The sequence below is a fragment of the Tupaia chinensis genome, unplaced genomic scaffold, assembly GCF_000334495.1.
Source record: "Tupaia chinensis unplaced genomic scaffold, TupChi_1.0 Scaffold145057_1, whole genome shotgun sequence".
Taxonomy (NCBI): domain Eukaryota; kingdom Metazoa; phylum Chordata; class Mammalia; order Scandentia; family Tupaiidae; genus Tupaia; species Tupaia belangeri.
Genome location: NW_006204918.1, coordinates 1,759,708 through 1,770,096, shown reverse-complemented (window position 1 = coordinate 1,770,096; position 10,389 = coordinate 1,759,708). Strand labels below are relative to the sequence as shown.

At 43.8% G+C, this 10,389-nt stretch overlaps 1 pseudogene; it reads left to right on the top strand.

Moving 5' to 3' along the window:
- The first annotated feature begins 224 nt into the window (after positions 1-224).
- Positions 225-623, top strand: LOC102493254 (interferon-induced transmembrane protein 3 pseudogene; annotated as a pseudogene).
- The last annotated feature ends 9,766 nt before the right edge of the window (positions 624-10,389 follow it).

The following is a 10,389-nucleotide window of genomic DNA, read 5'->3' as shown; positions in this document are numbered from 1 at the left end:
ATTCAGAATATTCAAAGTGACAAGACTAAATGAGATGTAAGACATGACAAAAAATAAACTCTAGAAGGTACAAGAGAAAAGAGGCAAGTTCCAGGAGGTGTGGAAGTTCTTTCATGATTTGAAAGAAGAAATACACACCATAAAAAAGAAACGGAAATAACTTTTAGAACAGCGGCCCCCGGCACCGACCCAACCTCGGACCCCGCCACTGGTGCGTGTGCGCCATGAACCACACTTCCCAAACCTTCTTCACTCGCGCCATCGCGGCTCTCCCCCAAACTGTGAGATGCTCAGGGAAGAGCATGAGGTGCGCGTCCCGGGGCGCCCCCGCCCGCGGCCCCAATGGCGCCCACTGTGATCAACATCCGCAGGAGACCTCGGTGCCCGACCACGTGGTCTGGTCCCTGTTCAACACGGTCTTCATGAACTTCTGCTGCCTGGGCTTCATCGCCTCCGCCTACTCCGTGAAGTCTAGGGACAGGAAGATGGTGGGCGACAGGCTCGGGGCCCAGGCCTACGCCTCCACCACCTCCACCGCCAAGTGCCTGAACGTCTGCACCCTGGTCCTTGGCATCCTCATGGTCGTTGTGGCCTTCACTGTTGTCATCAGTGCTGCCGTCTAGGCATGACGCCCGAGGGTCTCAGATGACGAAGTACCTGAAGCCCACCGGTTGTTGCCCACGCCCCGCCGTCTCTGCCCCAGTTCCCTGGACTGTTGGCACTCTCCTCTTGCCCTAGCGTTTTACTATTTTTTAAGTGTTCCCCCCCCCTTAATTTCCAGAAAGTGTGTACTCTATCTAGAGAGAGCGCGTGCCCCGGGTGGCTATAGTCATGCGTAGTCCTTTTCCTCCATTTATGCATCCCCTTAAGATTTGGGACCCTGGGAACCAGCAGTTAGCGTAACGGGTATGTCGCTGGACTCCCACGTAGTCGACCGCGGTTCGTGTCCTGGACCCGGTGGCTTAAAACTCACGCCGGGCGCGTGTGCGTGCGTGCCCAAGATCCCGAGAGGAGAATGGAGGAGAAGGGATTGCGGCGTGACCATCCCCCCTGGGGGGTGATTTCTTGCTTTCTGTCTCTATGTCTCTCTCAGTCTGTCTGGTGAGCGCACGCGCCCTACAGTGAAAATCTCTCCAAAAAAAAAAAAAAAAAAAAAAAAAGATTTGGGACCCTAACAGAGCTGCACCCAGACTGCTTTTCAAGCCATTGGGGTTGGGGTTCAGACCGAGGTCAGCCCCGCGGGACTGGCCCTCTGCAGAGCGTTTCACCCATGGCCCCTAGCTGCAGGCTGTGGGCCAACCCCAGCAGCCTTGTACTTCCACAACTTTGTGCTCACATGTCTGTCTACAGTGGGATTCAATAAAGTGCACGTGTTTGAAAAAGAAAAAAAGAAAAAAAAAAGAATCAAACGGAGTTATTAGAGATGAAGGAAATCAAAATATAATACAGGAAATCAAAACCTCCCTCAAAAGTATTAAAAGCAGATTAGACCATGCAGAAGACTGAGTCTTGGATGTAAAAGACAAACCCTCTGACCTAGAAGAAAATCATAAAAAGACTGAGAAAATAACTCAAAAGCATGTGCATAATCTATGAGAAATACTTGATATCATTAAGTGCTCAAATATCTGGATAATTGGTATCCCAGAAGGTGAAGAAACTAATAAGGATATTCCTAATCTATTCTATGAAATCCTGGATGGAAACTTTCCAAACCTAGAGAGGCACTCAAATATCCAGACCCAAGAAATGTGAAGGATGCCTAATAGAATCAACCCAAGAAGATCTTCACCAAGGCACATCATAGCCAGACTGGCCAAATCCACAAAGACAAGATACTAAAACTGGCAAGAGAGAAACATCAGGTTACTTACGAAAGTTATCTCATCAGGCTAACGTTGGACGTCATCGGAAACAGTGTGAGGAAGGAAAGAATGGGTCTGGGAATTGAACTGAGGTCAGCCATACGGAAATTCAGTGCCTTAGCCACCACGTCATCTGCTAGTCCCACAAAATAGTTTTATATCCTCTCAAGTTATTTCTGGAAAGACAACTTATTTTTAAAAGTCCTTATTGTAATTGTTTATTGTTATATGTTTCCACAAAATTACTCATAAAAATTTTCTGTCTTATATTTTGAATTCTCTGACAAATATTGCAAACATTAAATGTGTGTTTTTAATTAAACAAATGACAAACAAATAAGAAGATGCAAGGAGGAGACTTGGCCGCTGGTAGCTGGGAATGAGAAATCAGAGCAGAGGTGATCCTGAGTTGGGCACTGAACGATGGGCAGGATTTTGCTGGACAGGGAACACAGACAAGGTCATTTCAGAATAATGCAGCAGTGATGGATCCAGGAATGTGCAGCCTGTGGTTAAGCAGTGGTCTTCAAAATTCTTCAATCGTGTCCCTCTAAAAGAATATGGGGAACTCTATATTCCTTTGTGAATTTTTTATAAACTTTTTTTTTTAAATATAATGAGAGAGAACAAGAGCACTCAGGGGGGAGAGAGAGAGAGAGGTTTTTTGTTTTACTTTTATTATTATTATTTTTTATTTCAGGGTGTGTGCACTTGCTGGAGAGAGACAGAAAGAATGAAAATGAGAAATCCCTCCCCAGGAGGTTGACCATGCCTCGATCCCTTGTTCTCCGTTCTCCTTCTGGGATTTTGGGCATGCATGCACATGTGCCTGGTGTGAGTTTCAAGTCACTGGGTCCAGGACTCAAACTGCTGTCGGCCACATATAAGTCCAGCCACCTTAACCACACCACATGACCTAATGGCCCCTACTTTGTACACTCTAAAACAAACATCTAAAAATTTTAACTATAATTTTAAATAGTAACAAAGAGTAAATTTTGAGGTAGTTATAAATATTGATATTTTAAAAATAAAACTATTATGGTGTTCTTTTCATTATTCCAAAGGAAAGAAAATGATAGCCATCATTATCAATTTAAAAACAAAAAAAGAACCAGAACAGGGCCAGCCACATGGCCTAGTGATTAAGGTCGCTGGATCCCACATGGCTGACTGCTGTTTGAATCCTGGCCTTGACGACTTGAGAAACATGCTGGGTGTGTGTGTGTACTTGCCCTAAACACCCACGGAGTGTAGAAATGAAGAAGGGGTTGAGGCATGGCCACACCCCACCATAGGGTACTTTCTCTCTCTCACTCAGTCTTTTTCTCATTCTCTTCATCTCACTCAGCAAAGCACACATACTCTATGGCCAAAATAAGACTAAAAAGCAAACAAAAATAAAAAATCCCTCTAATAAACAAGAAGGAACTCTTTTTCATCAGTTGACTTTTCAATGTTACCTCTTCATTCCCCTGAACATGTTGCATGTATGGGATTTATTTTGAAGGTTTTCGTTTGTTTGGTCATAGGGTGCATATGCTCGTCTGAGAAAGAGAGGGAGAGGAAAAGTAAGAAATTGCCCCTCCCCCAGGAGCGTATGGCCTTACCACAATCTCTTCTCCTCCATCCTCCTCTTAAGATTTTGGGCATGCACATGTATGTGCCTGGTGTGATTTTCAAGACTGGGGCTCCAGACTGTAGACTTGAACTGTGGTGGGCCATGTGTGCATCCAACACTTTAACCAGCCTGTCACCTGCTGACCCCTGCATCCATATAATTTTCAAAAGATACTTCTTAGTGAAATTCATTCTCCTCTCCCTCCCTTCCTTCTTTCCTTTCAGACAGAGAAAAAGAGAGAATAAGAGCAAGGAGGAGGAAGAGGAAGAAGAGAGACAGGAAAAGAATTTTTGATATCCTCCCAGTTAGCTAGGATTACGGGTGTACGCATGGACTGTTTACATCGGTCTGGAAACAGCAGCTGGGCCAGGGTTCTTTCATTAAAAAGTAGACATTTTTGTTGAAAAATAATACACACACACACACACACACATATAAATCTCATAAGTTTGTGACTTGATCAATTTTTGTAAGGAATCAGAAACTAGATCAAGACTATCCCAAAAGTCAAAAGCCATCTCTTGGTCCTTCAAGTTGCTGTTCTCTGGGCCCAAGGGTAAGAACTTTCCCGACTTCTAACCTCATACACTAGTTTTAGGTCTGGATCCTGATGTTATAAGGTTTATTAAGTTGTTATGTATAGATGTACTTAGGGCATTATTGATGGATATAGAGTATGACTATATTTCAAATTGATTATCTGTTCTTTTGTGGGTAGATGTTTGGTTTGGGCTTTCTAGGTTTGGGCTCTTATGAACTATGCTGTTCATTATATACATTTCTTCCTGTCATTTGGTGAATATATATCCCCATGGAACTGTGTGGTCATAGGTAGGTATATTTAGCTTTCATTTTCAATGAAAAACAGCATTAGATGGTGAGACAGATTTTATGCAGACAGCTGCAGTAGAAGAGACATTCCAATAGGAGTTCAATTCCAAGTAAAATAAAGGCTTTTAAAAGAAAACAGAGAGGGAAAAGAGGGGACTATGGGAAAGTGAGAGGTGGACAAAGAAGGGGCTAGGGAAACATCGAATAAATGGAAAATTAAAGGAGGTAAGTACAAAATTACTGACAATGGCTTGCCAATGTGGGTGGGGGCAATAAACATTTGCTGCTTTGCAGCATTGTGGTTTTTTTGTTTTTTTTTTTTTCTTAATTGAAAACTTAGCATGGATACTGGAGTCACCTTGAGGACACCATCTGGTAGAAGCGAAAGCCACATTAAAGTCTGGTCAGGTTTCTTGATTGGGCGAATCCACGAGCACTCATAATCCACAGTAGATATTGTCAAATTTTCAACATGGTTGAACTAATTTATATGTCAACCAGCAGTATAATCCAGTGGAATTTTATCCTAATATTATTTCATACTTGAAAGTCATATACTGATAAACAAATCCTTTTTTTCTGCAACGGAATGTTGAATAAATTGATATTTAATTTAAATGAACGTCTTGTGATTATAGCAGCATATTAAAATTGCTCAGGCTCGCTGATAGTACAGTGGTTATGATATGGGTCCTATTGTTAATGACCTCTAACGTGCTTTCGGAAGTGCACTAGTATATCAAGAACAGTTGTCAGCAGTTGCTGCGAACAGAAGCTGCAGTGTGCTTCAACGGAGCGAGGTGTGGCATGCTGCAAAGAGCAAGCTGATGACAGAACTAGGTATGAGAACCTCGGGGCATTCTGAGAACTGGAAGGCTTCAATGCATCTGGTAAGTAAACATCGGTATCTCCAGCATAACTTGGTGAACACTCCTTCCCCACTGTAACTGCAAACTGTGACTGTACAACCTCTGTTGTCGGGCCCAGACTTTGGAGCCTGCACTGTGCCGGCATAATAAACCGAGTTCTCCTACTCGCTGAGTGGCGCTTGGTTTCTCGGGAGTCTGTTTCTGCAACGGTTAAAGTGACTGCATCCCACAGGGCTGACTACGTAGTTAGAGTCTCAGACTCAGCTGCTTTAGGCATGTGTCAGTGTGTGCCCAAAATTCTGAAAGGAGGGAGAGGAGAAGAGACTGCAGTGTGGGGGGGTTGCCCTATGGGGCTGCTTTCTCACATTCTCTCTCTCTCTCTCTCTCTGTGTCTCTCTCAGTGTGTGCATGTGCCCTCTGGTAGATATTTTAATGTTATCTTTTAGATGGCATTATCATTACAGTGATTAGTAGTATTTAATGAACTAAAATAACATATATTATAAATTTAAAAAATATTATTAAATAGAAAAAGTGTTACAGTGGGGCCAGGTGGTGTAGTGGTTAAGGCACTGGACTCCCACATCGCCAAACATGATTTGAAAATCACACTGGCTCTCCTCCGAATCCCAGGAGGAGAATGGAGGAGAAGAGACTGCAGCCTGGCCATCTACTCTGGGAGGTCATTTCTAATTTTCCCTCTCTCCATCTCTCTCTATCTCCAGAGAACATACATGCCCTATGGGAAAACAAAACAAAAACCACCAAAAAACAAAACAAAAACAACTCAATATCTTAAAAAACAAAACAAAACAAAACAAAAAACAACTGTTACAACAAAATTAAAATAATAGAGACTAGGCTGAAGAATTCCCTGAGCAAATAAAACCAAAGGCCTTCAAAACATCCTTAATCTTACGTAAGTTGCAAAATTAACATGGGTCAGGTTAACTTGAGCCTCTTATTTATGTTAGACAGCCACCAAGTGCCACTCAGCGAGTAGGAGAACTTGGTTTATTATGCCGGCACAGTGCAGGCTCCAAAGTCTGGGCCTGACTTGGAAAGTTACAGAGGTTATACAGTCACAGTTTGCGGTTACAGTGGGGAAGGAGTGTTCACCAAGTTATGTTAGACACACACACACACACAGAGACTTCCAAACACGTATCTAAAAAAGAAAGGGAATTGTAATTGTCAACAAATCAAATGATTTTTTGTTTTCATATTTTTCTAATACTTGCTTCTGATATCTTGTTATTGGAATGCTTAGACTTCTTTTGGTCTGTTGTTCTTTAATCCTCAATTGCTTCTTACTCAAATAAACCATTAAAATATTTTTTGTGTGTGTGTGACTTAGGTTTTTCTCTTCACAAAAGTGAAGGAACTTTGGAAAAGGATCACTTCTAGGGATAATTAAGTTTTTTTCTCCCATTAGCATAAGTATTTGTGAATAAATGTTATTCATTGCTGGAGTGAGATAATATATATTTATAACTACTTTATTCTTATTAAAAAGTTTTTTATTTGTGTTAAGTGCTAACAAATTGTGTTCACAATAAATAGACAGGAATAGGAGTTTGTTACCATAATATCACTCAATTTTTTGAACTTCTTTGAAATATTTTGCACAAAATTACATACCAATCCATCTTCCAAACTATTTTAAGTGATCTGTAGCTGACAACTGGATGATATACTCCTTCAATTGTGTTGAAAGCAAAAAATTGGAAGCCCTTGATTAGCAAAAGCCTTTTGTACCCAATTTGTGTTCCTCATTTTCAATACCTACACAAATGCTCAGAACTATCCTTTCGTTTGGTGCAGTGAACCTACTTAAACTCTGTGGAGGCATCCTGCACCCTTAGCACAGCGCTCAGGACAGCAAAGGTACTCCTTGCTTTCACAAGGGAAGAGAAGACAATTGCAAAGAAAAAACCAGTCAAGAGTCAAACTTCACCTCAGGCAGTTTTTTAGGCCCATTAATTTTAGGAAAGTGTCCATGGTAATTTAGACTCTGGAAATTAATTCTCTTGAAAGCATTTGCTCCTATGTAGTTCTTAACACATCTTTGCGCCTTCTAGTCTGAAGGGTTATTTGTTAGCGCAGGGGGAAGGGTTTGAGTGACCTGTAAATCATTTTCAATGGTTTGGACCTCCTTTTGAACCTGGGGTGGGGGTGGCACTGAAAATCTTTGGAACAGAGAATGATGGGATTACTGTTGTGCCTTTGGGAATAAGCAGAGAGAGGCTGGATTCATCCATTCATTGAAGAAAACGAAATCCCCGCCTTTCTAGAGTTTACATTCTAGTGGAGAAAGACAAAGAAATATATGAGCATAAGGTCAGTTAGTGATGAGCGTAAAAATAATAAAAGCTCTGTGTCGAAGGGGTGAGGGTCTCTCAAGGTCTTGACTTTACTGTAGGAGAGAATTCGAGTGTGAGTCAGATAGTGAAGCAAAGAACGCTCATTAAGGAGAGGTGAGAACAGACTCCACAGGCCGAATGGACACTGCAGAGGAGACAGCCCTGAGGGCCTCTGGGAGTCTCCCTTTATGGGGACTCTCCATATTCGTACCCGTAAAAGGGGTTGAGTTGGGGGGTTAGGAGTGGTCTTTGGATTCCTGAAAGGGTGCTCATTTTGTACACGTGGTCTCTAGTTGAATGAGCTTGAACACATAGCACTAGCGTCTAAGAGCACTCAGGGTTGTTTTTTCCTAGCCTGTGAATGGAGTAAAGGTGAATACAGTCATTTGTGGGGGCTAGTGAGCACGTGTGACCATAAAACTCCTGTACATCATGATGGAAGTTATGGTCCCTTTTCTGGTCAAGGTCTGTCACCGGAGTTGGCCTGTTTCCTGTATTTCCAGCAATCTCTTCTCTCAATTGCTTTTCTGTCCAGCATCGTTCTTGGAGTTGGCCCAGTTTTCATCCCCATCTCTCATTCCCTGTCTAGTCTGTCCCATGGAGTTTACAGCCTAAAGGGGAGACTAGAAGCAAATACATACAGTAGCATACTTGGCATTGTATAAAGATGTTGGAGGAAACATTTTGCCCTCTGAGGTTTGCTAAAAATCACTGATAATATGCAGATTAATAAAAAGCATACAGATGATTTAATGTATAACTTCTTTATACATGTACCCAGAAGCCTTCATATTGAAGATCCAGAGATACAAGTGACATTATCTGATTTAATGTTTAGGTTCCACAAAGCAAGGACATCAGAGTGGAATATCATTGGACAAACAGAACAGGAGCTAAAAGAAATACATCGAATGGGGAAGCCTAGCAAGACATGTCTGTTTCAATGTTCCTGGGCCTTTTTGTACAAGCATTCTTTTCTTACAGGGATGGGGCAGGACCTCTCTGGACTGAGGAATGTTACCTAACATCAGACAACATACGTCGGAGAACTTCTTTATGGCCAGTTCCTGCACAGAAAGGGGAAAGTTAGAGCAATACTTCTGAGTTTTACAATCGGCTTTGGCTGACAGTGGTTCTGCTTGCTATGGCTCAACTTCCCGAGAGGAATTTGTTTCTAGGGCTTGCCTTGGGGAGAAGGAAGCTTGAGAGATAGAAGGTCAGAACAAGCAAAGGGTGGAGACAAGACAGTTAACATGCCTGCCCTGAAATATAGGAAAACAGGAAAGGAAGTTGGAAAGATAGCCAGAAGCAAGGCCAACCGCAGCTTCTGAGGGCATGGGAGTGCTGCTGTTTCTGGTGAGGACAGAGAAGATACTATGCACTGACTTCCGCAATAAAAGGATTGCTGGAGCTGTTGTACCAAGAACAGAATGCAGGAAGGCAGAATTAAGGAGTCCTGGATGGTAGAAGAAGAAGGATTGCAAGGACCTTATTCCTTCCAGAGAGTGAAAGCAAACTGAGTAGGGGACCATTATTCTGGGGTTGTTTCTGTACCCGGAGCACTTATATGGATAGTGGGTTGTCAAAAAAGTCATAATTTTTTTAAAAATGTTTTTCCATGCATAAAAGGCACCATGACTTTTCCAACGATCTAATACGTGGGACCTAACTTGGGAACATTTCTTTTACTGGATTCAAAAGGCAACAAGACCCTGTCAATAACAGCCAACCCTTTGCTTGATGGTGCCACCAGGGCGTCCCCATTAGACCACAGTCAAACACCTCAATGGCCGCATCAGGCCCAAGTAATGCGTCACCAAGCTTGCAGCCGGGCAGGTGCTTTCTTTCCTTTGCTTTCATACTGCTGCCAGATTTCTAACTATTCTTTGCTCAAATCTGTAAAATTTAATTTGTTTAAAGTTTTTCATTTAACAGAAGTGATAACCACCGTAGGCAACTTACTCAAGCAAAGGTGGGAAATCAAAAGCCTGGGACTGAGAAATTTGTAAATTAAAAAAAAAAATTGCTCCAGGGTATGTACACTTGAGAGAGAGACAGAGACAGAGAGAGAGAGAGAGATAGGGAACCCCCTGAGTGGCGCCACGTTGCAAATCCTCCTCTCTCATGTGGGGATTTTGGATACCTACGTGCACACAACTGGCATGTTTTTCTAGCTGCCGGGCCTGGGACTCAAACTGCACTCTTGGCCGTGCAGGATCCAGCCACCGTCTGCACCATGCTGCCCGCTGGCCCATAAAACACCTGCATCCAGCCCGTGGCAAAGGTTTAATAAGCAGTACTGTGCTACTGTTCCTAAAATACGGGACAGGAACTGAACTAAGCCCCAGCGATACTCGCATTCACAGCAGCAGCCTGGCACTCCGGCCCTCAGTCCTGCTGATCCAAGCCCCAGAGCTGAACTGGGCACAGCAGCTGTGAAACCCTGGGGCGGCTTCTGTGCCCAGGGCGACCCTGGAGCCTGCAGCGGGCTTCAGAGGGTTGGGCAGGCGACCTGACACCCAGGTGGTCCCGAAATCCCGACAGGAATGGCAACAGCCCGTGGCCAGAGGGACCCAGGTCCGTCCTGAAAGCCTTCGGCATCATTTAAGAAGGCAGTGAGTGAGGTCTGCCGGGGCTCCAGGTAACGTGTGGGCTGATGGTGCCTCTCCTGCTCCTGGGCCCCAGGTTCAGTAGCGACACCGCCTCGGACTGGGACTGGAGGAGCCCGCGGTGCGGCGTGGCGAGGCCGGCGGGGAGCGCGGTGCGGGCGGGCGCGCAGTGCGTGGAGCGGCGAGGAGAGCAGTGCGGGCGGGCGCGGGGCGTCGAAGAGAGCGGTGCGG